This window comes from Schistocerca piceifrons, chromosome 2 (genome assembly GCF_021461385.2).
Source record: "Schistocerca piceifrons isolate TAMUIC-IGC-003096 chromosome 2, iqSchPice1.1, whole genome shotgun sequence".
Taxonomy (NCBI): domain Eukaryota; kingdom Metazoa; phylum Arthropoda; class Insecta; order Orthoptera; family Acrididae; genus Schistocerca; species Schistocerca piceifrons.
In genome coordinates, this window is record NC_060139.1 from 1,029,940,383 (window position 1) to 1,029,950,874 (window position 10,492).

At 45.6% G+C, this 10,492-nt stretch overlaps 2 non-coding genes across 2 annotated transcripts; one reads left to right on the forward strand and one right to left on the reverse strand.

Annotated features, from left to right (window-relative positions):
- Nucleotides 1–8,759: 8,759 nt before the first annotated feature.
- Nucleotides 8,760–8,833, reverse strand: Trnat-ugu. Its single transcript has one exon. It is a non-coding gene; the product is annotated as a tRNA-Thr (tRNA).
- A 564-nt stretch (nt 8,834–9,397) lies between these two features.
- Nucleotides 9,398–9,471, forward strand: Trnat-cgu. Its single transcript has one exon. It is a non-coding gene; the product is annotated as a tRNA-Thr (tRNA).
- Nucleotides 9,472–10,492: the final 1,021 nt, after the last annotated feature.

Genomic DNA, 10,492 nt, shown 5'->3' on the forward strand with positions numbered 1-10,492 from the left:
TGGGAGTATGCGTGCGGAACGATTTGAAGTGGAATGATCATATAAAATTAATTGTTGGTAAGGCGGGTACCAGGTTGAGATTCATTGGGAGAGTGCTTAGAAAATGTAGTCCATCAACAAAGGAGGTGGCTTACAAAACACTCGTTCGACCTATACTTGAGTATTGCTCATCAGTGTGGGATCCGTACCAGATCGGGTTGACGGAGGAGATAGAGAAGATCCAAAGAAGAGCGGCGCGTTTCGTCACAGGGTTATTTGGTAACCGTGATAGCGTTACGGAGATGTTTAATAAACTCAAGTGGCAGACTCTGCAAGAGAGGCGCTCTGCATCGCGGTGTAGCTTGCTCGCCAGGTTTCGAGAGGGTGCGTTTCTGGATGAGGTATCGAATATATTGCTTCCCCCTACTTATACCTCCCGAGGAGATCACGAATGGAAAATTAGATATTCGAGTTTGCACGGAGGCTTTCCGGCAGTCGTTCTTCCCGCGAACCATACGCGACTGGAACAGGAAAGGGAGGTAATGACAGTGGCACGTAAAGTGCCCTCCGCCACACACCGTTGGGTGGCTTGCGGAGTATAAATGTAGATGTAGATGTAGATGGAAATGCATTGCCATTATGCAGGAGTACTACTATCAACCTGGTTTTACTGCAGTCAGTAAATAGTCGCCACTCCTCTGGATTATGTAGTACACCTAGCTGAATCATCAGACCATTGACATCTCTACATATACACATTGAATTCTGCTGATCGAAATATTAAGTGAGGGAAGCACCTCTTGATCTGAAACAGGAAATCATTGTCCCTGGAGCTAGAAGGTTCCGCTGTTGCAGTCTCGACCCCAAGAGTTCAGCTTGCTGTTTCGAAAGTTTCAGGTCGCGAACCAAATCGTACTCTTCTATACCTTCAATACGTTCTGATTCACTTGAGATGGTGTCTGGTTCGGTGGCTTTCAAGTTATAGACAGGAACAGGCAACCCCTCATCATGGGACACCGGCAAATGCACTGAAGATACATTTGAATACTTCATTTTATGTCTAGTTTTGCTTGAATGTCCCGAAATATTTGTAAGACAGAAGTAACAGTCTGAATAATGGTCATTAGGCTCACACCACACCATCAGAACAACGAATGATATGGCTCAGCATTTTCCTATCAACCACACTTTGCTGAGCCAAGATTCAATATTTTGTATGCGTACTGTGGAGAGACAAAATACCAAGATAGTAGTAGGACAACCTGTGAGTCACCCCACTCTCCATTGTTGCCAGATGCATCAAAGATGGTGGCGATGATGCCAGCCAAGATGGCATTGTGTAGACTTGGCAACAGCACATGACGTCATCCAAGATGGCGGATTTTGACGGGGAGTTTGAATTTTGGTGGAATGATAGGCCAGCTGGGCTACCTCCGCTAACCTAAAACTCCACAAAAAAATTGGCATGAAATTCAAATTCCAGCAGGATAATGCGTCACGCCACGAAAATGGCGGGAAAATAGACCAATTGGGCTACGTCCACTAATCTAAACCCCCACCCCCTAGAAACTGGTGGCAAGTTCAAATTCCAACAGGATAATGCACTAAACCGCTCTTATCTCTACTAAGCAAAGAAAATCACAGGAAAATAGCTTACTTGGCCTACCTCCACTAACCTAAGTCACCCGACCGCCACCTCTTCCTATGAACTGGCACCAACGTTTAATTTTTCCAGTAAACAAAATTCAATTCCCATGTGTCTACTAAGCTAACAAAAATGGCGCGAAAGAAAAGACATTTTACTAACCTCAGTCACCAGACTGCTACCACCTCCTAAGGATTCGTGGGAAAAGGACTCGGACATAGGACTTTATTTAACCAATTTCGTGCAGGTGTGTTCATCAGGACTCCAACTGACTTAGTACATATCGTTGCCACCAGAGAGCACTCTCATCTGTGACGTAATCCAAGATGGCGACACCCAGTGTATTCACAATGAGGTCTTGACTCCAATTGACTTAGTACATATCGTCGCCACCAGAGAGCGCCACCATGACGTCGTCCAAGATGGCGACCGTGCCGTCAATCAAGATGGCTGCACCCAGTGTATCCACCATGTGGTTTAAGATTGTACACCTGGCCTACCTCCACTAACCTAACCCCCCCCTCCCCCCTCTCCAAGGAAAATGGCGGGAAGTTCAAATTCCAGCACGATAATGGCGGGAAAACCGGACTTGTCTTTATTATTATTTAAACAATATCATGCAGGTGTGTTCGGCACGAGGTTCGAAGTCCAACTGGCTTAGTACACATAGCCACCAGCAGAATACAGCGCTTGAAAACAGTGTTTCAAACAACTAAACAGGGCCACAGTGGGCGTTTCTTGCGATTTACAGTATAGTACCTGGGATACGATCATTCTCCTTGAGTAGAGGTGATGAAACTTTAAACTACCCTCTGTAGTGTATCAATAAGTGTGTATTTAATAGATTTGTTCGACACAGGAAGCAGTAGCAGCAGTTGTTTGAGGGGTAAATTCAGTGAGGGGCGAATTATGCCGTTAGGAATGCCTGGAGAGCTGCGCGCTGTGCTATTCTGGGAAGCACTGCGAAATCTCTCTCTCCCTCTCTCTGTCTCTCTCTCTCCGCGCTGGACCGCAACGTAGCTTTGCGCCGTCGCGCGAGTAATGGCGTCTATGTGGGTTCTATATCGGATGAAATTCTTTGAGCTTCTATAGTTGTTAATTTTTGTCTGCTGGGGGGGGGGGGTGTAGAGAATAACGATGATAGAATGTCGGGCATTTAGATTTGAATGGACGTGGATCTGTAGTACTTGTATGTAGTTTGGGAACGCACCACAATGCGCGCATTTCCCCCGAATGGTCAAAACAGGGTCCTGTCGCAGTAACTCTGTTTCTAGACAGACTGCAGAAGGTGGTGGATATAGCTTTGTCCGAGTTCTGATCAGTTCACACTTAAAATGGCATGATCACATGCTTAAAGCTGTATAAATGGGGGCAGTTGCTAGATGTGTAGGGACTGACTAAGACTATGTTGGATTTTTACTGTAGCAGATAGGTTCGAGAAATGTGACTCATTTAGGGATATGAGAATGCATGAAATATGATTGACATGTGGGTGTGAGGCTATGCAAGTATGTGCTTGAATGGAGAGACCTCATTCCAAATGATGAATATAATTTCTAACATATAGAGTAAGACTAGAGATCTGAGTAGATAGTGTACATTTTTCCCCCTTAGGACCTCATTCGACACATCACCTACTACTACTGTTTGTGCTCCTTGTCAATCAGTCATCGCCTATAACTCATTGGATATATCATGGTACATCTGATGTGGTCTAGAGACAGAATGCGATGGAAATTGTATAGAATTATACATTTGAGGGAGTGAAAATACCTCCCTCTTACATACCACGTTCCTTAACGGAATCACTTACAAAGTTCATTGATTTTATGACGAGGTTGAATCGTTGGCTGATATGTATTCGTACGATCTCTGTCGCACTATTTGCACAGAAAACACCACCTCATTCAGAGGTAATGTCGTACCTCGATTTGTAAAGCGGGTATAGCATATAACATGGGTACTTGTGTGCATCTGTAGAACGAAGACCGCTTGTGGTAGTAACATGCATTAGCTGTTGGGATAGAATTTTTTGCTTTAACATCCGATCGATTACGTCTATGACATGGTGCTAAGACTCGCAAGAAGAACGTAAGACACATGCACACGAATAGTTGATTTTGGGTCAGTATCATTTCTTATGGTAGGCAAACACTTATTCAGCAAATATATAATTTTTTTGGGTGCTATGCAGGTATAAAAAATAAATGCACTGTTTCTGTAAAATGTGTATATATTGTATTGCAAAGTTAGTCTGGCTTACATTGTTTACAATGTCTATATATTGCATCGTAAAGTTAATATTGTTTATGTTATGGCCTGACTAGAGAGGATGAGGGATGTATAGATTGAGCACATCGACAAAGACTAGGGTATGAGAGAGAGTTTTTAGGTGTAAAATTATATGCGCTATAGATAATGAAGCACAGTCGTCAATAGGAGACATTACGTGTACAATGATCGGTGTCAGACTGTAGCAGAAATGGTGATATTTAATTGTAGTTACATTGGTAAATATATCCCGGGCTTCGAATATTCTTGTCGGTCTGGTATGTATTTTATAAGCTGAAGACAATATTGCTAGTTTAACTGTCAACGCAATTTAACGATCTGTGGATAATAACCGCTGGAAATTCGAGAAAGAAAAGGTGGATGGTGCTTCAGTACCTGTGGCATAAGTAATTCGGCGTGTAAATTCGGTAAGGATATAGGAGCAGTGAGAACATTTATGTATCTTTAGAGCAGGAAGGCTATCATGTTATGTCCGGGAGGAAGACTGGATTGGGTGATATTTTGGTAAACAGGTTCTGTTAGGGTAAGAATTTCCGTGCATACAAGCTGAGGCATGAAGAAAGCAGGCGTTAACTATTTTGGGACATTATACAATTCCCGAGAGGTCGACTTGGCTGTTATTTTTTTTTTTTTTTTACAAAGAGATGTGACATAAGAATGAGATTGGGAAGGTTGTTAGATGAGTTTGTAATTATGCACGTGCACTTGGCGGTGTTGCGTCGGTCATGCTGGGGGGGGGGGGGGGGGGGCTGGTACGTGCGGCTGAGTGCATGTGTTAACATGATCTGTGCTGTTCTGCCTTCAGCAGCAGAGACAAGGAGCACCTGGAGATGCCTCGAATATGAGACTGGTGTGTGTTGCTTGAAAAGCAACTTTCACCGGTGTTCGGTGGCGGCAGCTGGCGGGTGCAACAGAGCGTGTGGGGCCCGAGCTGTGGCTGCCTCACTTCACAGGCGTTGTGGCGTGCGTGGTAAAGCATCAATCATTCGTCACTTATGGTCCGTTAGAATCGCTAAGGGGGGGAAAAGCAGCTTCTGCTGTCGTGGAATGGAATTCTGAAGCGTCTTCACCGGACCGCAGTTAGAGTGAGGGTAGCAGGGACTGCCGAAACCGCACGGCTCTGATTGGAGTACGCGCTGCGTAAATAAACGGCGCCCACATACAACTTTGGCCTGCATTCAGCTGCAGCTCGCGGTTGTGCTCCCACCCGATCACACCAGCACATGGGTGTAGGTGAATACGTATTTCGATAGGAATTTCTCAGGTGTTATGTATGAATGGGAGGTCGCGCCACCGCATGCTTGCGGAAGCCGAGCAGCGGCTGTGCGCGGTTTGGCATCTGAGGTATACGTCACTTATCGCTACCTCCTGTGTACTCAATGGACGGGGCGGGGGAGGGGGGGGGGGGACCGTGGACTGTGCTCGCGCGCATTGATTGCATTGTTTCGGGAGCGGGTTTGTAGGCCTTTATACGCGCTATTTGAATAGTTTACGAGTATTTAGTACCTCTACACATCATTGTGCTGTATTATTTAGGAGCAGTTTGCAGGTCTGCACTGAAATTATTTCGGAAAATTAGGAGTTAAAAAAAATGGTTCAAATGGCTCTGAGCACTATGGGACTTAACATCTTAGGTCATCAGTCCCCTAGAACTTAGAACTACTTAAACCTAACTAACCTAAGGACATCACACACATCCATGCCAAAGGCAGGATTAGAACTACTTAAACCTAACTAACCTAAGGACATCACACACATCCATGCCCAAGGCAGGATTCGAACCTGCGACCGTAGCAGTCGCGCGGTTCCGGAATGAGCGCCTAAAACCGCTAGACCACCGCGGCCGGCAATTAGGAGCTGTTTGTCTATTTGAACGTAAATGTTTTGCATTATTTACGAGCGGTTCGTATGTCTGTAGGCTGTGCGATGTATTATTTTTGACGGTTTACAATTAGCAAGTGTGTGTGTAGAGCATTATAAATGAGTTATGTAGGAGTGGTTTGCAGGTCTTTATGCTGTGGGACATGTCGGTGTGTGTGTTCTGTGATACATATACTTCATCCCTAAATAAAGTACATTCATTCCTTCATCCAAGGGCCTAGTGCAGGCTGAGTCCTTTTACCAAAAACCCCTAGGAAGAGGTTGTGTCCTGGAGGCTTGGTGATAGTCAACTTCGTTTGCAACAATTTCCTTAGGTTGGTGGCGGAGGTGCAACCGACCTTTCTTTACTGCCTGAATTCAAACTTGGCGCCGGTTCCTAGGAAAAGGTTGCGGTCAGGTGGCTGAGGTCAGTACAACTGTGCTTTCTTTGCTCCAGTTTTCTCAAGTTGGTAGCGAAAACGCAAGTGACCTTCCTTTACCGTCAGAATTCAAACTCAGAGCCAGTTCCTGGGAAGAGGTGGCTGTCTGGACATTGAAAAGTAGTTCAAACAGATAGTTGAAAGTATAGTGAACAAGTTTTCTTACCTATATGAGTTATTTTTTTCTAGATAGGGATTTGAGTTGGGAACTTTCTGTTAGATTGACTTGTGGAGGTAGGTAGCTTGGCGCGAGCGATGGCTCAGGCATACGCGTGTGTGTTTTCGTGATGATCTTGGATTAGGTAATCGGGCCATGTGGGTTGAATAATGAGACTTGCGTGATCAGTTAACTTAGCGAGAGCACTCTTTGTCGAGCAAGCCACGTGGTGGACCGGCGGTTGTGTGATGTCAGGGCAGATTCCACTGTCCAGCAAAACAACTTTGGCGCCATCCGACCAAGGGCTGTGACTTAAGCGATCGCTGGACCAGTGGCGTGTGCACGAGCTACTGCTGACTAGTGGCGCCAGGGGTAGCCTCCTCTGCCGGCGACTATTTGAATTAAGTCTGCTGGAGTCTGGACCTAGTGGCGAGCGCACTGGGTGTTGCCATCTCGAAGATGTGTACTAAGTCTGTTGGAGTATAGGTGATGACCATACCGCTTGAAATAGAGACTTCAGTCCTATTCCCGCCAATCGACTGTAGGTGATTTAGGTTAGTACAAGTGTACTTTATTTGACTTGATTTTAACAGCTTAGCAGCGAAAACATAACTGACCGCCAAAATTCAAACTCGGCAAGAATTCGTAGGATGAAGTGGACTTCGGTTAGTGGATGTGAGCCCATTGGCCTATTTCAGACCATTTTTTCGTAGGTGTGACCGATTATCGTGTTGGAATTCGAATTTTAGACCAATTATTTTTATGGAGGTTTAGGTTTGTGGATGTAGCTCATTTGGCCTATCTTCCCGCCAAAATTCAAACTTTGCCCCAAAATCCGACATCTTGAATGAAGTACTCTACTGGTGGCTATGTGTATTAAGCCAGTTGGACTTTGGACCTCATGGCGATCACACCTGCATGATATTGTTTAAATAATAATAAAGACATTAATAATAAAGACATATCCGGTTTTCCTGCCATTATCGTACTGGAATTTGAACTTCCCGCCATTTTTCTTGGGGAGGGGGGGGGGGGGGTTAGGTTAGTCGAGGTAGGCCAAGTGTACAATCTTAAACCACATGGTGGATACATTGGGTGGAGCCATCTTGATTGACGTCACGGTCGCTATCTTGGACGACGTCACGGTGGCGCTCTCTGGTGGCGACGATATGTACTAAGTCAGTTGGAGTCAAGACCTCATGGTGAATACACTGGGTGTCGCCATCTTTGCCCTCTGGTGGCAATGACATGTACTAAGTCAGTTGGAGTCCTGACCTTGTGATGAACACACCTGTATGAATTTGTTTAAATAAAGTCCTATGACCAAGTCCTTTTCCCACGAATCCTTAGGAGGTGGTAGCAGTCTGGTGACTGAGGTTAGTAAAGTGTCTTTTCTTTCGCGCTACTTTTGTTAGCTTAGAAGACATATGGGAATTGAATTTTGTTTACTGGAAAAATTAAAAGTTGTTGCCAGTTCGTAGGAAGAGGTGGCGGTCGGGTGACTTAGATTAGTGGAGGTAGGCCAAGTAAGCTATTTTCCTGAGATTTTCTTTGCTTAGTAGAGACAAGAGAGGTTTGGTGCATTATCCTGTTGGAATTTGAACGTTTCTAGGGGGTGGGAGTTTAGATTAGTGGACGTATCCCAATTGGTCTATTTTCCCGCCATTTTTGTGGTGTGACGTATTATCCTGCTGGAATTTGAATTTCCTGTCAATTTTTTTCTGGAGTGTTAGGTTAGTGGAGGTAGCCCAGTTGACATATCTTTCCACCAAAATTCAAACCCGCCTGTCAAAATCCGCCATCTTGGATGACTGTCATGCGCTGTTGCCAAGTCTACATGATGCCATCTTGGCTGGCGCCATCGCTACCATCTTGGATACATCTGGCAACAATGGAGCATGGGGTGACACACAAGTGTCCTACTACTCAAGATTACATCCGATGCGACTCAAGAGCTAAGAAAATTGTATTTCATTGTTTATTTGCATAGGGGATTTTATCAGTTTAATGCACAGGACCATAGAAATCAATGCTCACGAGACTGAGTAAATTTCAGAGGAGTGATTTCATTATAGGCATTGCATACTGGTTTTGCAAATTGTTTTAATTTTCTTTGGATTACAGTAAGACTGATGAGCATACTAGCTGGTCATCAACACATTACACAGTAACTTTCCCTAGGACAAATATGTCGCATAGTATATTCATTAACAGACTTACATATTTTTAAAGAACCGCTACAACTCCATTGATGAAATAGAATGCTCTGTGCTAATTCGTATTGCGCATTTTAAACGGAACAACACTGTAAAATGATGACTAACTGACAACCTCAGCTGCCGACAGGTGTTGTTGATATACCTCGATGTGGACAGCTGAAAATGTGTGCCCCGACCGGGACTCGAACCCGGGATCTCCTGCTTACATGGCAGACGCTCTATCCATCTGAGCCACCGAGGGACACAGATGAATGGCGCGACTGCAGGGACTTGATGACTAACTAACAACCTCAGCTGCCAACAGGTGTTGTTGATATACCTCGATGTGGACAGCTGAAAATGTGTGCCCCGACCGGGACTCGAACCCGGGATCTCCTGCTTACATGGCAGACGCTCTATCCATCTGAGCCATATCAACAACACCTGTCGGCAGCTGAGGTTGTTAGTTAGTCATCATTTATTCCAGGGACAAGCTGCACGGTCATCAACAGTAACTGTTCTTTCGAGAACAAGTTACTGTCTTCATATATATATATATATATATATATATATATATATATATATATATATATATATTATATATATATATAGTTAAAAGGCTACCCAGCCATTGACCTTCGTCTGTGCGAATACGCACAGGTTGCCCAAACTCTTAAGGGAATCGCCAAAGCGTGTGCGAGTAATGAGTGGGTGGGCAAATGTCTATAAGGTACAATACATATGTAGAATTGTGGATAGTTGGGAATGTGAGCCTCACGGGAAGCGTGCAAGGGATAATTCCCTGCAGTCGCGCCATTCATCTGTGTCCTCGGTGGCTCAGATGGATAGAGCGTCTGCCACGTAAGCAGGAGATCCCGGGTTCGAGTCCCGGTTGGGGCACACATTTTCAGCTGTCCACATTGAGGTATATCAACAACACCTGTCGGCAGCTGAGGTTGTTAGTTAGTCATCATTTATTCCAGGGACAAGCTGCACGGTCACCAACAGTAACTGTTCTTTCGAGAACAAGTTACTGTCTTCATATATACACCCTTGGAAATTGAAATAAGAACACCGTGAATTCATTGTCCCAGGAAGGGGAAACTTTATTGACACATTCCTGGGGTCAGATACATCACATGATCACACTGACAGAACCACAGGCACATAGACACAGGCAACAGGCAACAGAGCATGCACAATGTCGGCACTAGTACAGTGTATATCCACCTTTCGCAGCAATGCAGGCTGCTATTCTCCCATGGAGACGATCGTAGAGATGCTGGATGTAGTCCTGTGGAACGGCTTGCCATGCCATTTCCACCTGGCGCCTCAGTTGGACCAGCGTTCGTGCTGGACGTGCAGACCGCGTGAGACGACGCTTCATCCAGTCCCAAACATGCTCAATGGGGGACAGATCCGGAGATCTTGCTGGCCAGGGTAGTTGACTTATACCTTCTAGAGCACGTTGGGTGGCACGGGATACATGCGGACGTGCATTGTCCTGTTGGAACAGCAAGTTCCCTTGCCGGTCTAGGAATGGTAGAACGATGGGTTCGATGACGGTTTGGATGTAACCGTGCACTATTCAGTGTCCCCTCGACAATCACCAGTGGTGTACGGCCAGTGTAGGAGATCGCTCCCCACACCATGATGCCGGGTGTTGGCCCTGTGTGCCTCGGTCGTATGCAGTCCTGATTGTGGCGCTCACCTGCACGGCGCCAAACACGCATACGACCATCATTGGTACCAAGGCAGAAAGTGACTCTCATCGCTGAAGACGACACGTCTCCATTCGTCCCTCCATTCACGCCTGTGGTGACACCACTGGAGGCGGGCTGCACGATGTTGGGGCGTGAGCGGAAGACGGCCTAACGGTGTGCGGGACCGTAGCCCAGCTTCATGGAGACGGTTGCGAATG